The sequence below is a fragment of the Tupaia chinensis genome, unplaced genomic scaffold, assembly GCF_000334495.1.
Source record: "Tupaia chinensis unplaced genomic scaffold, TupChi_1.0 Scaffold145652_1, whole genome shotgun sequence".
Lineage (NCBI taxonomy): Eukaryota > Metazoa > Chordata > Mammalia > Scandentia > Tupaiidae > Tupaia > Tupaia belangeri.
The window spans coordinates 2,698,935-2,713,325 of record NW_006205509.1 but is presented as its reverse complement, the minus strand read 5'-3'; the positions used below and the strand labels follow the sequence as shown (position 1 = coordinate 2,713,325).

The 14,391-nt window shown below is 42.0% G+C and overlaps 1 protein-coding gene and 1 pseudogene across 1 annotated transcript in view; one reads left to right on the top strand and one right to left on the bottom strand.

Moving 5' to 3' along the window:
• LOC102496850 (tubulin alpha-1A chain) overlaps window positions 1-14,391 on the bottom strand; it is a 40,410-nt gene that overhangs the window by 8,599 nt on the left and 17,420 nt on the right. The window lies entirely within an intron of this gene.
• Window positions 13,198-13,687, top strand: LOC102496420 (S-phase kinase-associated protein 1 pseudogene; annotated as a pseudogene).

The window sequence follows — 14,391 nt, the reverse complement described above, 5'->3', positions numbered from 1 at the left end:
GAGGAGAGAGAGACGTGTGTGCAGTTGTAAAGATGAAGCCCCAGAAAATGCAGACGCTTCTGGGCCAGCTAGCCCAGCTGATTATTTTCATGCTGCCACGGTTTGCCAGTGAGTTTTACCTTTTTCTCTTCTCAGTTACTTTAAGAGCAGTGTATTCTGTAGTTAATCCGGTACTGTGAAAGACGCGGGCTTTAGAAAACCCAATAGATTCGTTCCACTGTAATGACTTGTTCTCGAAATAAAGGCACCAGCGCTGGAAGCAAATCGCACTTCAGCCATCAGAAGAATAGTACCTAAGCATTAAACGTTGACTGTGGAACCGGCAGTGTAGGCCCCATTTTTCAGACTTAAGCCACCAACCAACTTTGTGGAACAACCCAATGGGCTTTATTTAAAAAGGGAAATTTAGAACACATTTAAAAGTTGGTAGTTAAATTGAAAAAGTGAGGCCAAACTTGGGTAGGGAGGAAATAAATTGATAATGAAGGATGTTAGGTAGTGGGGATTCCTTGAGCTACTATACTGGGCATTTTGTAAATAAGTCTGCTTGGCATCTTGTCTAGATAGATAATTGGTTATAGCTTAATGGTAAGAAGTCTAAACCACTGAATAGACTAGTCGTCTCCTGTCTCCCAGAAAATTTATTCCAAGATTATGAACTATATTGCTAGTCCTTGGAAATGCATAAGATGGTTAGGGTTATAAAGTGTGGCTTTAAAAGGGCCCTAGCAAAAACCTATTGGTGTTACTAAACTATTCCAAATATCCTCCCATTGGTAGTGTCTGAGTAACAAAAATGTAAACATTATACTTTATAGAATTCACAGTTCATATTCAGTTACCACCCTTTTCAGATTTGGTAAAACCTTCACTCTTCATTTTAGACAAATAACTTACACTGGTAGCATGAGTGTGAATTTTCTAAGGGTGTGTGTATATGTGTGTGTGTATGTCTCCACTCATATGAACCTGGCATACAAACAAGGAGGGTCTCATTTCTGACACATAGTTTTTGTAGTCCTGTTAAAAGATTTTTTTTAACTCAAAAATTTATATACATTTTCCAAACTGAGTTGGAAGAGGCAAAAATATATTTGATATTGTTCTCCCTTTTTTAAAAAAAAATTTACTTATTCATAAAAGGAGACTGAAAATAGTTTGCCTTAACTGAACGGGTGAATGTTAGGGAACCACGCTGCTGAACTCCATTTTGCTCTCTGCTCTGGATGAGAGCCATTTGAATGCAGAGACCTCTCTCCTCCTGACTCTGCAGAATATCAGAGCTTTCCTGCAGGGATTTGCTCCTGTGGGCCTACATGGCTCCCCAGGTACCTCCCTAAAACCATTAGCTTCACTAGCTTTGTTATCTGTGTATTCCCTTGTTGTAAATGAGGAAGTATTTGAGGTGGTTTTTTTTTTTTTTTTAAGTGCTTGACTATACCTCAGAATTCAGAATAATAGAAATAAAAGGGACTTTCAAATATAATCTAGTCTTGTATTTTTATGCCAGAAAAATATTGAATAATGATGTTCCTTTATTTTGCCTCCTCTTTCATACCTGAAAGGAAAGGCAGACATTTTTCCTTTTTACCCATACTAAACCACATGAATCTATTTGTTTATATTATGTATGCATGTAGATACTTTGTCTATATGTAATGACTAAATAGTAATTATGTATGTTGGGAACATAGACACAGTATTATCCACTGTCTTAACATTTTAATGGATTGTATATGTCTTTTCTTTTTTGGAGACTCTCAGGGCCTGAACTATTTGCTTTGAGACTTCAGTGTTGTGAGAAACCCTGTGTTGCAATTTGCACCACTCCCATCTTTGCTACATAATATTGCAGCTATTTGCTACTGTTCTAAGCAGTCAATAACTATTTCTTTTAGTTCCATGTAGTGGTTACAAAACAGTTTACCAAAAATAAAAGTTTACAAAATATTTAGTTCATTTAACCAGCTCTCTAAGGAAAGACAAAGTTAGCAAATAGCAACAATTTACCAAATATTAACTATTTATTTTATATACATACAAATACACACACACATGCATATTTTATATATATGTATATATTATATATAGCTTTTGTTCTTATTTACTTGTGTTATAAATTTATATATGCCATATTATGTTTTGCTTTTTCCATAGATAAATGGTATAGGGGGAAGATTGGCTTTAATGTCAATTAGAATTAATTAGAATTAAATACTGTTCTTTCTTTCTTTTTTTTGCTGTAGAGTGCATGTTCTTGTCAGAGACAGAGAGGGGAAATGAGAAATTACACCCCAGGGATGATGGCCATGCCACAATCCCTTCCTCATTCTCCTTTCATGATTTGGTGCACACATTGCATATATACCTGGTGTGATTTTCTAGCCACCCTGTCTAGGACTCAAACTGCCCAGCCAGCCATGTGAGATCCAGTGTTTTAACCTTCATGCCACCTGCTGGCCCATTTAAATACTATTCTAATTTTGTCAGTTCAGAGTGGTATGACTTTAGATTCTGAATTACCTTTCTTGAGGTTAATTTATGAAAGGGAATTAACATTGACTTAGAATCACCTTTTTCTCATACATTCAATCCCATTAGTAGATTTTGTCAGCTTTATTTTCAAAATATGTCCATCAGTTTTTATCACACCACCCTATTATTTTGCAGCTCTTGTAGAATCTTAAATTATTTTCTTTGTACATGTATCTATTTTCACTCATGATAGAGCATTTACATGTGCAAGAGAGAGAGAACACCCTCCACAAGGCTTGATCACTTCACTGTCCCCTTCCTTCAGTTGTCCAGTTTGCCAGAATTCTGGGCTAATGTAGCCAGCTTGTTTTTCAGACTGACTGGGTGGGAGACTGACATTGCAGTGGGCATGTGGTTTCCAGATCTGCAACCAAGTATAGCACTGACTGTGCCACAGAACGGAACCATTTACTCACTTGTTAAATTTCTCTCTTTTCATTGAATTTTTAAAACTTTTTTTATTTTAGGTTTTTGCCATAGGGCATGTGCACTCACTGGAGAAAGACAGAGAGAGGGAAAGCAAGAAATCACCCCCTGGGGGGAGGGGGAATGGCCAAGCCAAAATCCCTTTTCCTCTGTTCTCTTCTCTGGATTTCAGGCATACATGCACATGCAACTGGCATGATTTTCAATGCCAAGTCTAGGACTCAGACTATTGTTGGCCATTTGGGAGTTCAGTGCCTTTACCACCAAACCACCTGCTGCCTTATTTATTCATTCATTCATTCATTCATTCAGCCCATATGGCCAACCGCAGTTCGAGTCCCAGATCCAGTGCCTTGAAACTCATGCTGGGTGTGTGTGTGTGCATGTCCAAGATCCATGGCCATCCCTCCTGGGGAGTGATTTTTCACTTTCCCTCTCACTGTCTCTGTCTCTCTCTGGCAAGTGCACACACCCTAAGGCAAATACATGTATTGATTTACCTATTTATTAGTGATTTTCAAGTGTCACACTTGGTGTGACACTTGAACTGTGATTGGCCATGTAGGAATCCAGCACCCTAACCACCGTACCACCTATTCCCCCCCCCCATTTATTAATTTTTGTTAATTAGTTTTTATTTTATAATCATAAATTTATCTTTGCAATTCAGCTAGATTTGGAGGGAGATAAGGAAAATATGGAATCCGAAGAACTGCAGTGAGAGCACAGGTTATAGGACATAGTGAGCAGACAGGTTGAAGAGGCTCTCCTGAGCTACAGAAGACATGGTCGTGGTTAAGAGAGAACACAAATCAAATTCATTAGCGCTGTCCACAGTCAGCAATGGTGATCTCTTACTGGTCTTGCCATTCTTGGACCCAAAGCACTCCATGGTTTCCATGGAATTCATGCCCTTTTTCACCTTGCCAAAGATCACATGCTTGGCCTCCAATCACCAGTCTTGGCAGTGCAGATGGAAAGCTGAGAACTGTTTGTATTGGGTCAAGCGTTTGCCATGGACAAGATGCCAAGACCTGTATGTCTCAAAATGAAGTTCTCGTCTTCCAATTTCTCCCATAAATGGATTTGTTGCCAGTACCATTATGGTATATAAGTCACCACCCTGTTATATAAACTCTGGAATAAGTTTGTGAAAGCAGGAACCCTTATAACCAAATCCTTTCTCTCCAATTCTCAGAGCATGAATGTTTTCTGTTGTCTTTGGAACTTTGCAGACAGCTCGAAGGAGTCATGGTTGAAGGGCTTGCTGTCCACAGTGATGTCAAAGAACATTGCAAGATTGACCATGGCTGATGGCAAGAGACTTGGGCAACAGCACCTGCAAAGCCCCTATTTTTAGGGAGTGGCCAAATCTGGACAAAAATTAGTGACCTCTATTTATTTATTTTTTTTGCTAGTGACCTTTAAAGTAGATATCATCTTTGTACTGATGCTGAGGGGTAAGCAAAAGGGCTAACAAAGATATGATCTACTTTTTGCACTGCAGGGCAGTATAGGTTGAAGGAAGCTTTGTGTCAACCAGAGAAGGCCAGGAGAAGCTTTTTTAAAACCATGGGATGCAAGATGCTCCACAGCTGTAGCCAACAATAGAAAATACATGGGTTTACATCCCCCCCCACACACACATTGCTCTGTAGAAGAATAAACCTGGAAACGGCTCAGTGCCATGACGATCTCCATCAGCGATGCCTAGACCACCCAATCCCTGCTTGTCTTTACTTGTGTGTCTGTTCTTTCTGTATCCACTGTCACTCCCACTGAAGGTCCACATCCATGCTTACAGCCAAGGCACCTATTTATTTTTAATGAAGTTTTTTTTTTTTTTTTTTTGCCATAGGATGTGTGCACTTGCTGGAGAGAGACGGAGAGGGAGAGAGTGCCTGCGCGAGAGCAAGCATCTCCTCTGGGGAATGGCCAGGTTGCGGTCCCTTCTCCATTCTCTTTAGGATTTTGGGCACATGTGCACACACACCTGGAGTATTTTTTGAGTCACCTGCTCTGAGACTTTAACCACGTAGTTGGCCATGTGGGACACAGCTACCTTAACCACTACACCACCTGGTTTGCCCACTCCCTCCTTCATCTCTCCATCCTGTTGGTTTTTGCCATAGGCTGGTGTACTCACTGGAGAGACAGAAACAAAGAGGGAAAGTGAGAATTCACCCCTCAGGTGGAATGGCCATGCTATAATCTCTTCTTTTTCATTCTTTTTCTGGGATTTTGGACATGCACACACACACACACATCTGGTGTGATTCTCAAGCCACCCAGTCTGGGATTCGAACCATAGTCAACCATGTGCATTTAGTGCCTGAACTATCATGCCACTTGCAGACCCCCTTTTTAAAAATTATTTATTTATTTATTCATTCATTTTTTTAAAAATTTGACTAGAGTGAGACACAGAGAGAGAGAGAGAGGGAAAGTGAGAAAGCAAACCACCAGGTCCAGGACTTAAACTGTAGTCAGCCATGTGAGAGTGACCAGTGCCTTAACCACCATGTCACCTGCTGGTCCTGCTGACCCTTTTTAAAATTCTTTTGCTATAGGGTGCTTGTGCTCACCAGAGAGAGACAGGGAGAGGAGGAAAGTGAGAAAATTGCCCCCTAAGAGAAGGCCACATGCAATCTCTTCTCTTCCATTTTCCTCAGGATTTTGAGCATTCACATACATGTGCCTATTGTGATTCTCAACCCAGTCGGTTGGGAGTTGCACTGCACAGTTAGCCATATGGGATCCAGCACCTTAATCACCATGCCACCAGCTGGCCTCCAACTCCCCTCCCCCAGATTTTAGGTTTCTGCCATAGGATGCATGCACTTGACAGAGAGAGACAGAGACCCAGAGAGAGGGAAAGTGAGAAATCACCCTCTGGGAGGATAGCCCCGCTGCAATCCCCTTTCCTCTGATCCCTTGTGATTCTGTGCATACATGCATATGCACCTGCATGACTTTTTTTTTTTTTAAAGAGATTTTTGTTATAGGATATGTGCATTTACTGGAGAGACAGACAAAAAGTGAGAAATAACCCCCCAGGAAGGATGGCCATGCTGCAATCCCTTCTCCTCCATTCTCCTCTCACGACTTTGGGCCTGTATGCACATGTGTACAGCGAGAGTTTAAGCCACCGGGTCCAATACTTGAACCATGGTCAACTACGTAGGAGTCCAGCGAGACAACCATTACACCATCTGTTGGTCCCAGTGTGACTTTTATTTAAGAGGTATTTTTGCTATTAGGTGCATGCACTTGCCAGAGAGACAGAAATTCAGAAACAGAGAGCAAGAAATCACTCCCCAGGGGGGATGGCCATGCCACATGCTAGTCTCTCAGGATTTTGGATACACATGCATATGCACCTGGTGTGTTTAACACCATCGAGTCTGGAATCCAAACTGTAGTCAACCATTTGGGAGTCCAGCAATGTAACCATTACACCATGCTGCTGGTCCCACCTGGTGTGACTTTCTTTTTTTTAAACAATTATTATTTATTTAATTTTATTTATTCATTCATTTATTTTAATTTGACCAGAGAGAGACACAGAAAGAGGGAAAGGGAGAAAGGAAGCCACCAGGTCCAGGACTTGAACCCTGGCTAGCCATGGGGGATGTCCAGCACCTTAACCACCACACCACCTGCTGGTCCCCCCACCTGGCATGACTTTTAAGCCACTGGATCTGGAGCTTGAGCTGCAGTCAGCCATGTAGGAGTACAACACCTTAATCAGTATGCTATCTGCAGGCCCCCCAACTCCTTATTTATTTATTTATTTATTTTCCCCTCAGTGTTTTTTTTTTTGAGAGATTTTTGCTAAAGGGTATGTGCACTCTCTAGAGAGACAGACAGAGAGTGAGAAATCACCTTTATGAAGGATGGCCATGCCAAGAGAGACAGACAGAGAGTGAGAAATCACCTTTATGAAGGATGGCCATGCCATAAGTCCTACTCCATTCTCCTCAGTATCTTGGGCATACACACACCCGGCATGAGTTTTAAGCTACCAAGTCCAAGACTTGACCCACAGTTGACCTCATAGGAGTCCAGCAGCACCTTAACCACTATGCCACCTGCTGGTCCCTTTCAGTTTTTTGCTACAGGGTGCTTGTGCTTACCAGAGAGAGAGGGAGAGGAAAAAGCACCTTCCAACATAGTGTGGCCATACCACAACCCTTCTCTCTTCCATCTCTCTATCCTGTGGGACTCTGAGCATGCAAGCTTGCACACATAGCTGGCATGTCCCCCAGGGCTGGGATTTGAACTGCAGTAGGCCACATGGACTCTAGCTCCCTTAGTCATTAGGCCATGGGGCTGACCTGAGTTTTAGTTTGTTCTATAAGACACATGTACTTACCTGAGAGAGAGAGAGAAAGAAAGTGAAAAAGGAAGCTACCAGGTCAAGGACTCTTAACTGTGGTTGGCTGTGTGGGAGTCCAGCATCGTAACCACCATGCCACCTGCTGGCCCGTTTGTTCAGCTTTTTATTTGTTGTTCAGATGGCCATCCTACAATCCCCCTCTCAAGATCTTGGGCACGCACGCACATGTGCTCAGCGTGAGTTTAAACCACCAGGTCCAGAACTCAAACCACAGTCGACTACGTGGGAGTCCAGTGATGTAACCATTATGCCATCTACTGGTTCTGATAAATGAATCTTTAAAAACAACACTGAAGGGGCCTGCAGCAGGTAGCATGATGATTAAGAGCACATTTTATATATATATATATAAAATGTAACATGATTTTGGATGAGATTTTTAGGAGATTAATTAGAATTAGATTATATATATATGGATCTTTTTATTTTCCCCAGAGAGATTATTGCTATAGGGCACGTGTGCTCACAGAGAGAGACAGAAGCGAGAAATCACCCACTGGGGGGATGGCCACACTGCAATCCCTTCTTCTCCATTCTCCTCTTGGGATTTGGCCATGGGCATGCATGCATATGTGCCTGGCGTGAATTTCAAGCTGCCAGATCTGGGATTCCAATGGCAGTTGGCCATGTGGGAGTTCAGTGACGTAACTTTACACCATCTGCTGGTCTCAATCTACTTATTCTTTTTATTTTTTTTTGAGAGGTTTTTGCTATAGGGCGCATGCGCTCGCCAGAAAGACAGAGAGAGACAGAGAGACAGAAAGTGAGAAATCACCCCCTGGGGGGAAGGCCATGCCGCAGTCCCTTCTCCTCCATTCTCCTCTCGGGATCTTGGGCACGCATGCACACGCGCCTGGCGTGAGTTTAAGCCACTGGGTCCGGGACTTGAACCACGGTTAACTACATGGGAGTCCAGCGACATAGCCATTACACTAACTGCTGATCCCTCAATCTACTTATTCTTATTTTGTCCTTTCTGACCCACAAACTATAATGCTTGCTGTTCTGTTCTACCCCTTGCTTTTTCACTTATCAGTATACTCTGGATATCTTTCCATATTAGCACAATATATATATATATACACACACACACACACACATACACACATATATATGTATACACACATATATATGTATATATATGTATATATATATATAGAGAGAGAGAGAGAGAGAGGGAGAGACAGAGAGAGAGAGAGAACACACACACACAAAGGTTTTTGCCATAGGGCGTGTGGATTTGTAAGAGAGTGACAGAATGAGGGAAACAGAAATCATCTCCCAGGGGTTGACCACAGCCCCTTCTCTACATTTTTCCTCCTGCGATCTTGGGCATGCATGCACATGCACCTAGCATGATTCATTTTTTCTTTCTTTTTTTATTTTTTAGGCTTTTGCCATAGGGTGCATGTACTTGCTGGAGAGAGACAGAGAAAGACAGGGAAAAGGAAAGTGAGAAATCATCTCCTAAGGGACATGACCACACCACAGTCCCTTTTCCTCCATTCTCCTCTCAGAATATTAGGCACTCATGCACATGCGTCCAGCATGATTTTCAAGCCACCAGGACTCAAACCATGGTAAACCACATGGGAATGCAGTGCCTTAACCAATAAGCCCCCTGCTGGGCCCAGTAGGATTCATATTTCATGTTCATGCCAGGATCCATAGAGTTGTGGAGAATGCACCATATGGTGATGAAAAAAAGTTCTCTTTTTCTATGTACTAAATTGTGTCCCTTACTCCCAAATTCATATTTTGAAGCTTTAACTTCCAATGTACCATGATTTGGGGATGAGATTTTAAGGAGATAATTAGTTAGAGGAGATTACGAGGGTGGGGCTCCCATAAAGAGATCAGTAACTTTATAAGAACAAGAGTATTCACTCTGAAGACACAGTGAGAAGGCCGTAAGTCAGGAAGAAAACCCTCAGCAAATCTGCTGGCTCTTTGATCTTGAACTCTCTAACTTCCAGAACTGTGATAAATAAATGTCTGTGGTTTATGTCATCTAGTCTATACCACCACACCACCTAATGGCCCCATAGTATATCATTTTAATGCATACAACTTTTGTGGTGATGGTTCCTTTTTCATTGCAGTGTCAACTTTCTTCCCATCCTTCTTTCTGTCTCTCTCTCCCCCTCTGGCAAGCACATACCCTCTGGGAAAATTTTTTTTAAAGGAATCTCGTTTTTTTTTTTTTCTTTTTTTTTGAAGAACTTTTTGCTATAGGGCATGTGCGCCCGCCAGACAGACAGAGAGAGACAGAGAGACAGAAAGCGAGAAATCACCCCCCGGGGAGATGGCCACGCCACAATCCCTTCTCCATTCTTCTCTTGGGATCTTGGTCACACATGTACACGCGCCCGGCATGAGTTTAAGCCACCGGGTCCAGGACTCAAACCACAGTCGACTACATGGGAGTCCAGCGACATAGCCATTACGCTAACTGCTGGTCCCAAGAAATCTCATTTTTCATGGGCAGCTGTCGTAGTACAGTGGTGATGCAGCACTCAGTGATGCTGAAGCCAGCCATGTTAGAAGGTCCCAGATTTACATCCCAAGGTTTCCCTGTGCTTACTGGGTGTGTGTGTGTCTGTGATCCTGGCTGACTGTGGCTGAGGGTAGGATGGAAGTATGCACACTTGTTGGAGTCACCTCTCTTTGTCTCTCTCCCTCTCTTATTGAAGAAATAATTAACCCAGCTGCCTACATGTTCAGCATAGAGGCAACCAACCCTGTAGGCCTAACAACATAGTACATCAGCAACATAAGAGTTTCAACCCGTGGCTGGTTGAATCCTCCCATAGAACTCGTGTATACAGAGGGCTAACTGTATTCTAAAATTTAATGCCCTAATGGTGTTTCTCCTAACAATCTGGGATGGAAATATATACATGTGCGCACACACACCTAGCATGTTTTTCAAACTGCTGGGACCAGGTTTCAAACTGCACAGAAGACTATGTGAAATCTGGCTCCCTTAACCGCTAGGCCATGGGGCAGGCTTAAGCCTGTGATTTTCATCTTGGAGATTTTCTCTTGCTCCCTTGCTCACTTGCCATGAGTGAAGCCAGTTCCCTTGTTGTGTACTGCTCTTTGGAGATGTCCACCCATGCGGCAAGAAACTGGGAGGTTTTCGGCCAACAGGCGAAAAATGAGCTGAGGTCCTCAGTTGAACAGCTCTTGAAGAGCTGAATTCTGAAGAAATCGGTGGTAGCGTATTTACAAGGTAATCTTTTCCAAGTTAAGCCTGCAGAATAAACTATAGCCCCAGCTATAAGAATGATTAAAACTTCTTTTTTTAGGGGCCAGCAGGTGGTATGGTTGTTAAAGGCGTTGGACTTCCACATGGCTGACCACTATTCAAATTCTAGACCTGGTAGCTTGCTTTCTTACTTTGTCTCTCTGATCAAACTGGAAAATAATAATAATAGTAAATAAAGTTAAATAAGATAATGCTTAAAAGAACATTTCTTTTGAAATTATTTAATTTTATTTATTCATTCATTTATTTTAATTTGACCAGATACACACGCGCGCGCGCGCGTGCACACACACACACACACACACACACACACACACACACATAGAGGGAAAGTGAGAAAGCAAGACTCCAGTTCTCAAACTGTGGCCCGCCATGTGGGAGTGTCCAGTGCCTTTGCTACCATGCCTGCCACCTGCTGACCCCCTGACTAAAACTTCTTAAGAGATCTTGTGCGAGAAGAATTCAGCCTGACTGCACCTTTTTTTTTTTTTTTAATTAATTAATTTTTTTATTCTCACTTTTTCTCTCTGCTTGCTTATCTCGTAAGTTCTGGCGTGGTACCTATTGAGTCTACTGTCTTGAATTTCTCACTGGTTTAGGTTCTTCTTTCTGTGATTTTCTACAACAGGATATCCTATGAATGGCACCCAGAATGCTGGCTCAGATTTGACTGCCTCCCCAGGTCAGATCTTAGACACCTGAAGGAACATCAAATTGTTTCTCTAAATAATATCTAGCATTGGGGCTGGCAGGTGGTGTGATGGTTAAGGGCTCTGTACTGGCTAACTGTGGTTCGAGTCCTAGACCTGGCGGCTTACTTTCTCACTTTCCCTCCTTCTTTTCTTCTCATTCTGTCCCTCTGTGATCAACTTTAACAACGAACAAACAAACAAATAAATAAAACAAATTCTTTAAAAAATAATCTAGCTTGCCTGGGTCCCTGAATCATTTCCTTTGAACATTTCTTGGGTATCTGGTGTGTAAGCTCCTTTCTCCAGGGTTAGTTCCTCTTTGCCATATTATCTTGGGCCTTCTGATTAATTAATTACCTCTGATACTATAATAGGTTGGAACTGGTGGTACAGTACTTTCATTCTCTTTGCATTCCCTCCTGTTTTTAGACAGAAGCGTACTCTATGTCTCAGTCATCTTTTTTTTTTCTGTCAGGTAGGTTCTAACTCAGTCTCAAATCACACTCACTTCCTGCTGTGCTTTTGATGATGATTAATTTATCTAGCTGGTTAATGTATGAATTTTGACCACATTTTGTGGAATAGAAGTTTGGATCTGCTCTAGTTTATCACTCTATGCATACTTGTGTGTGTATAGTTTCATGTTCAAGTGTCTACTTTTTTGTGAAGAGTTCTGGTCTAACTCTTACATACTACCAGTCTTGATCTATTTTCTGTTTCTGTAACAGGCTAACAGAACAGCACACTCTAGGTAATTTATAAAGAAAATAAATTTATTTGGCTCATGGTTCTGGAAGTTGGGATGTCTGATATGGGAGGTCTCACCTGGTGAGGGCCTTCTGGCTACATTGTAACATGTGGATGGGCAAGGGAACATAGGCAAGACAGGGAGCAAATAGCGGTTTAGCTGTTTTGTTTGTTTTTTTTCTTTTTTTGAGAGTTTTTTGCTATAGGACGCATGTTCTCGCCAGACAGACATAGAGAGACAGAGAGATAGAAAGCAAGAAATCACCCCCCCAGAGGGGATGGCCACGCCGCAATCCCTTCTCCATTCTCCTCTTGGGATCTTGGGCACGCACACACACACATGCCCAGAGTGAGTTTAAGCCACCGGGTCCGGGACTCGAACCATGGTTGACTACATGGGAGCCCAGCGACATAGCCATTATGCTAACTGCTGGCCCTTAGCTCATTGTTTTATTAGGAATTCACTCTTGAAATAATTATTCTTGTGACAATGGCATTAATCCATTTGCAAGGACAGAGCCCTCATGACCTAATCACCTCTCTCTTCTTCCAAGTCCCTGCCGAGTCTGGGACTTGAACCGTGGATGGCCATGTGGGAGTCCAGTGTCTTAGCCACCATACCATCTGCTGGCCCCACCCCACCTATCAAAATAGCAATTAAATTTCAACATGGATTTGGAGGATATATTCAAACCATTGAACTACCTAAATTTGCATCAGAGCAGTAGAGGGATAGTCTAATAAATTATCTCATTTTTTTACCTTGGTTTGTCATTCCTATTAAATTACTAAAGCCTATGATTTTACATTTAATTGTCAGATTCAATAACTACACTAGGGGCCAGCAGTTGGCATATTGGTTAAAGGTGCTGGACGCCCACATGGCTGACTATGGTTCTAGTCCCCGACCTGGTGGCTTACTTTCTCACCTTCCCTCTCTCTCTCTTTCTCTCTCTTACTCTGTCACTTTCTGGTCAAATTAAAATAAATAAAGTTAAATAACAAACAATTCTTTAAAAAATAATAACTACACTAGGAGTGGCCTTGTTCTCCTCCTTTCTCTTGTCTGCCAACCCTGCTTCGCTCTCGTCAGCATCCAGGCAGCCGTCTCCTTGAGACTGGGCACCATGGTTTCAATTAAGTTGCAGAGTTCTGATGGAGAGATCCTTGAAGTTGATGTGGAGATTGCCAAACAGTCTGTGACTATCAAGACCATGTTGGAAGATTTGGGAATGGATGATGGAGACGATGACCTAGTTCTTCTACCAAATGTTAATGCAGCAATATTAAAAAAAGGTCACTCAGTGGTGTACCCACCACAAGGATGACCCTCCTCCTCCTGAAGATGAAGAGAACAAAGAGAAGCAAACAGATGACATTCCTGTTTGGAACCAAGAATTTCTGAAGGTTGACCAAGGAACACTTTTCGAACTTATCCTGGCTGCAAACTATTTAGACATCAAAAGTTTGCTGGATGTTACATGCAAGACCGTTGCCAATATGATCAAGGGGAAAACTCCTGAGGAGATTTGCAAGACTTTCAATATCAAAAATGACTTTACTGAAGAGGAGGAAGCCCAGGTGCGCAAAGTGAACCAGTAGTGTGAAGAGAAGTGAAAAGTTGTGCCTGACACTAACACTAATGGAACACTGTTCCATATACTAGTTGCTCTGTTTATAATTGTTAATATTAGGCAGACAGTAGACAAATGCAGCAGCACATCAATAGTATTAGCGGAATATTGTCCTTATTGCATGTGTAGTTTGAGTACAGATTACAAACCTATGGCTGAGTTTCTTCCAGCACGATTGAAAGTTTCTTTTTTCTTTGCTCTGAATAAAACTGAACTGTGGGTTCTCTATTGAAAGTGGCATTTTGGGCTTTTCCTCTTCTTGTAAAGTCATTTCTGCCTAGTTGATTGTCCATTTAACTTTGGTGATCTTTTAAAAGTTGTCATTACAAATAAAGCAACTTGGAAAAAGTTTTCTGAAAACAAAAAACAAAAAACACTACACTATACTTACATGGAACAAAAATGTAATCTTTTAAATTAAGAATTATTTATTTATTGTTTCTCTTCTGGCCCCAGGCTCCTCGGCAGCTGTAGGTTTCGGTGCAGACATGGCCAAGTCCAAGAACCACACCACACACAACCAGTCCCGAAAATGGCATAGAAATGGCATCAAGAAACCTCGATCACAAAGATATGAATCTCTCAAAGGGGTGGACCCTGCATTCCTGAGGAACATGTGCTTTGTCAAGAAGCACAACAGGAAGGGTCTGAAGAAGATGCAGGCCAACAACGCCAGGGCCATGAGTG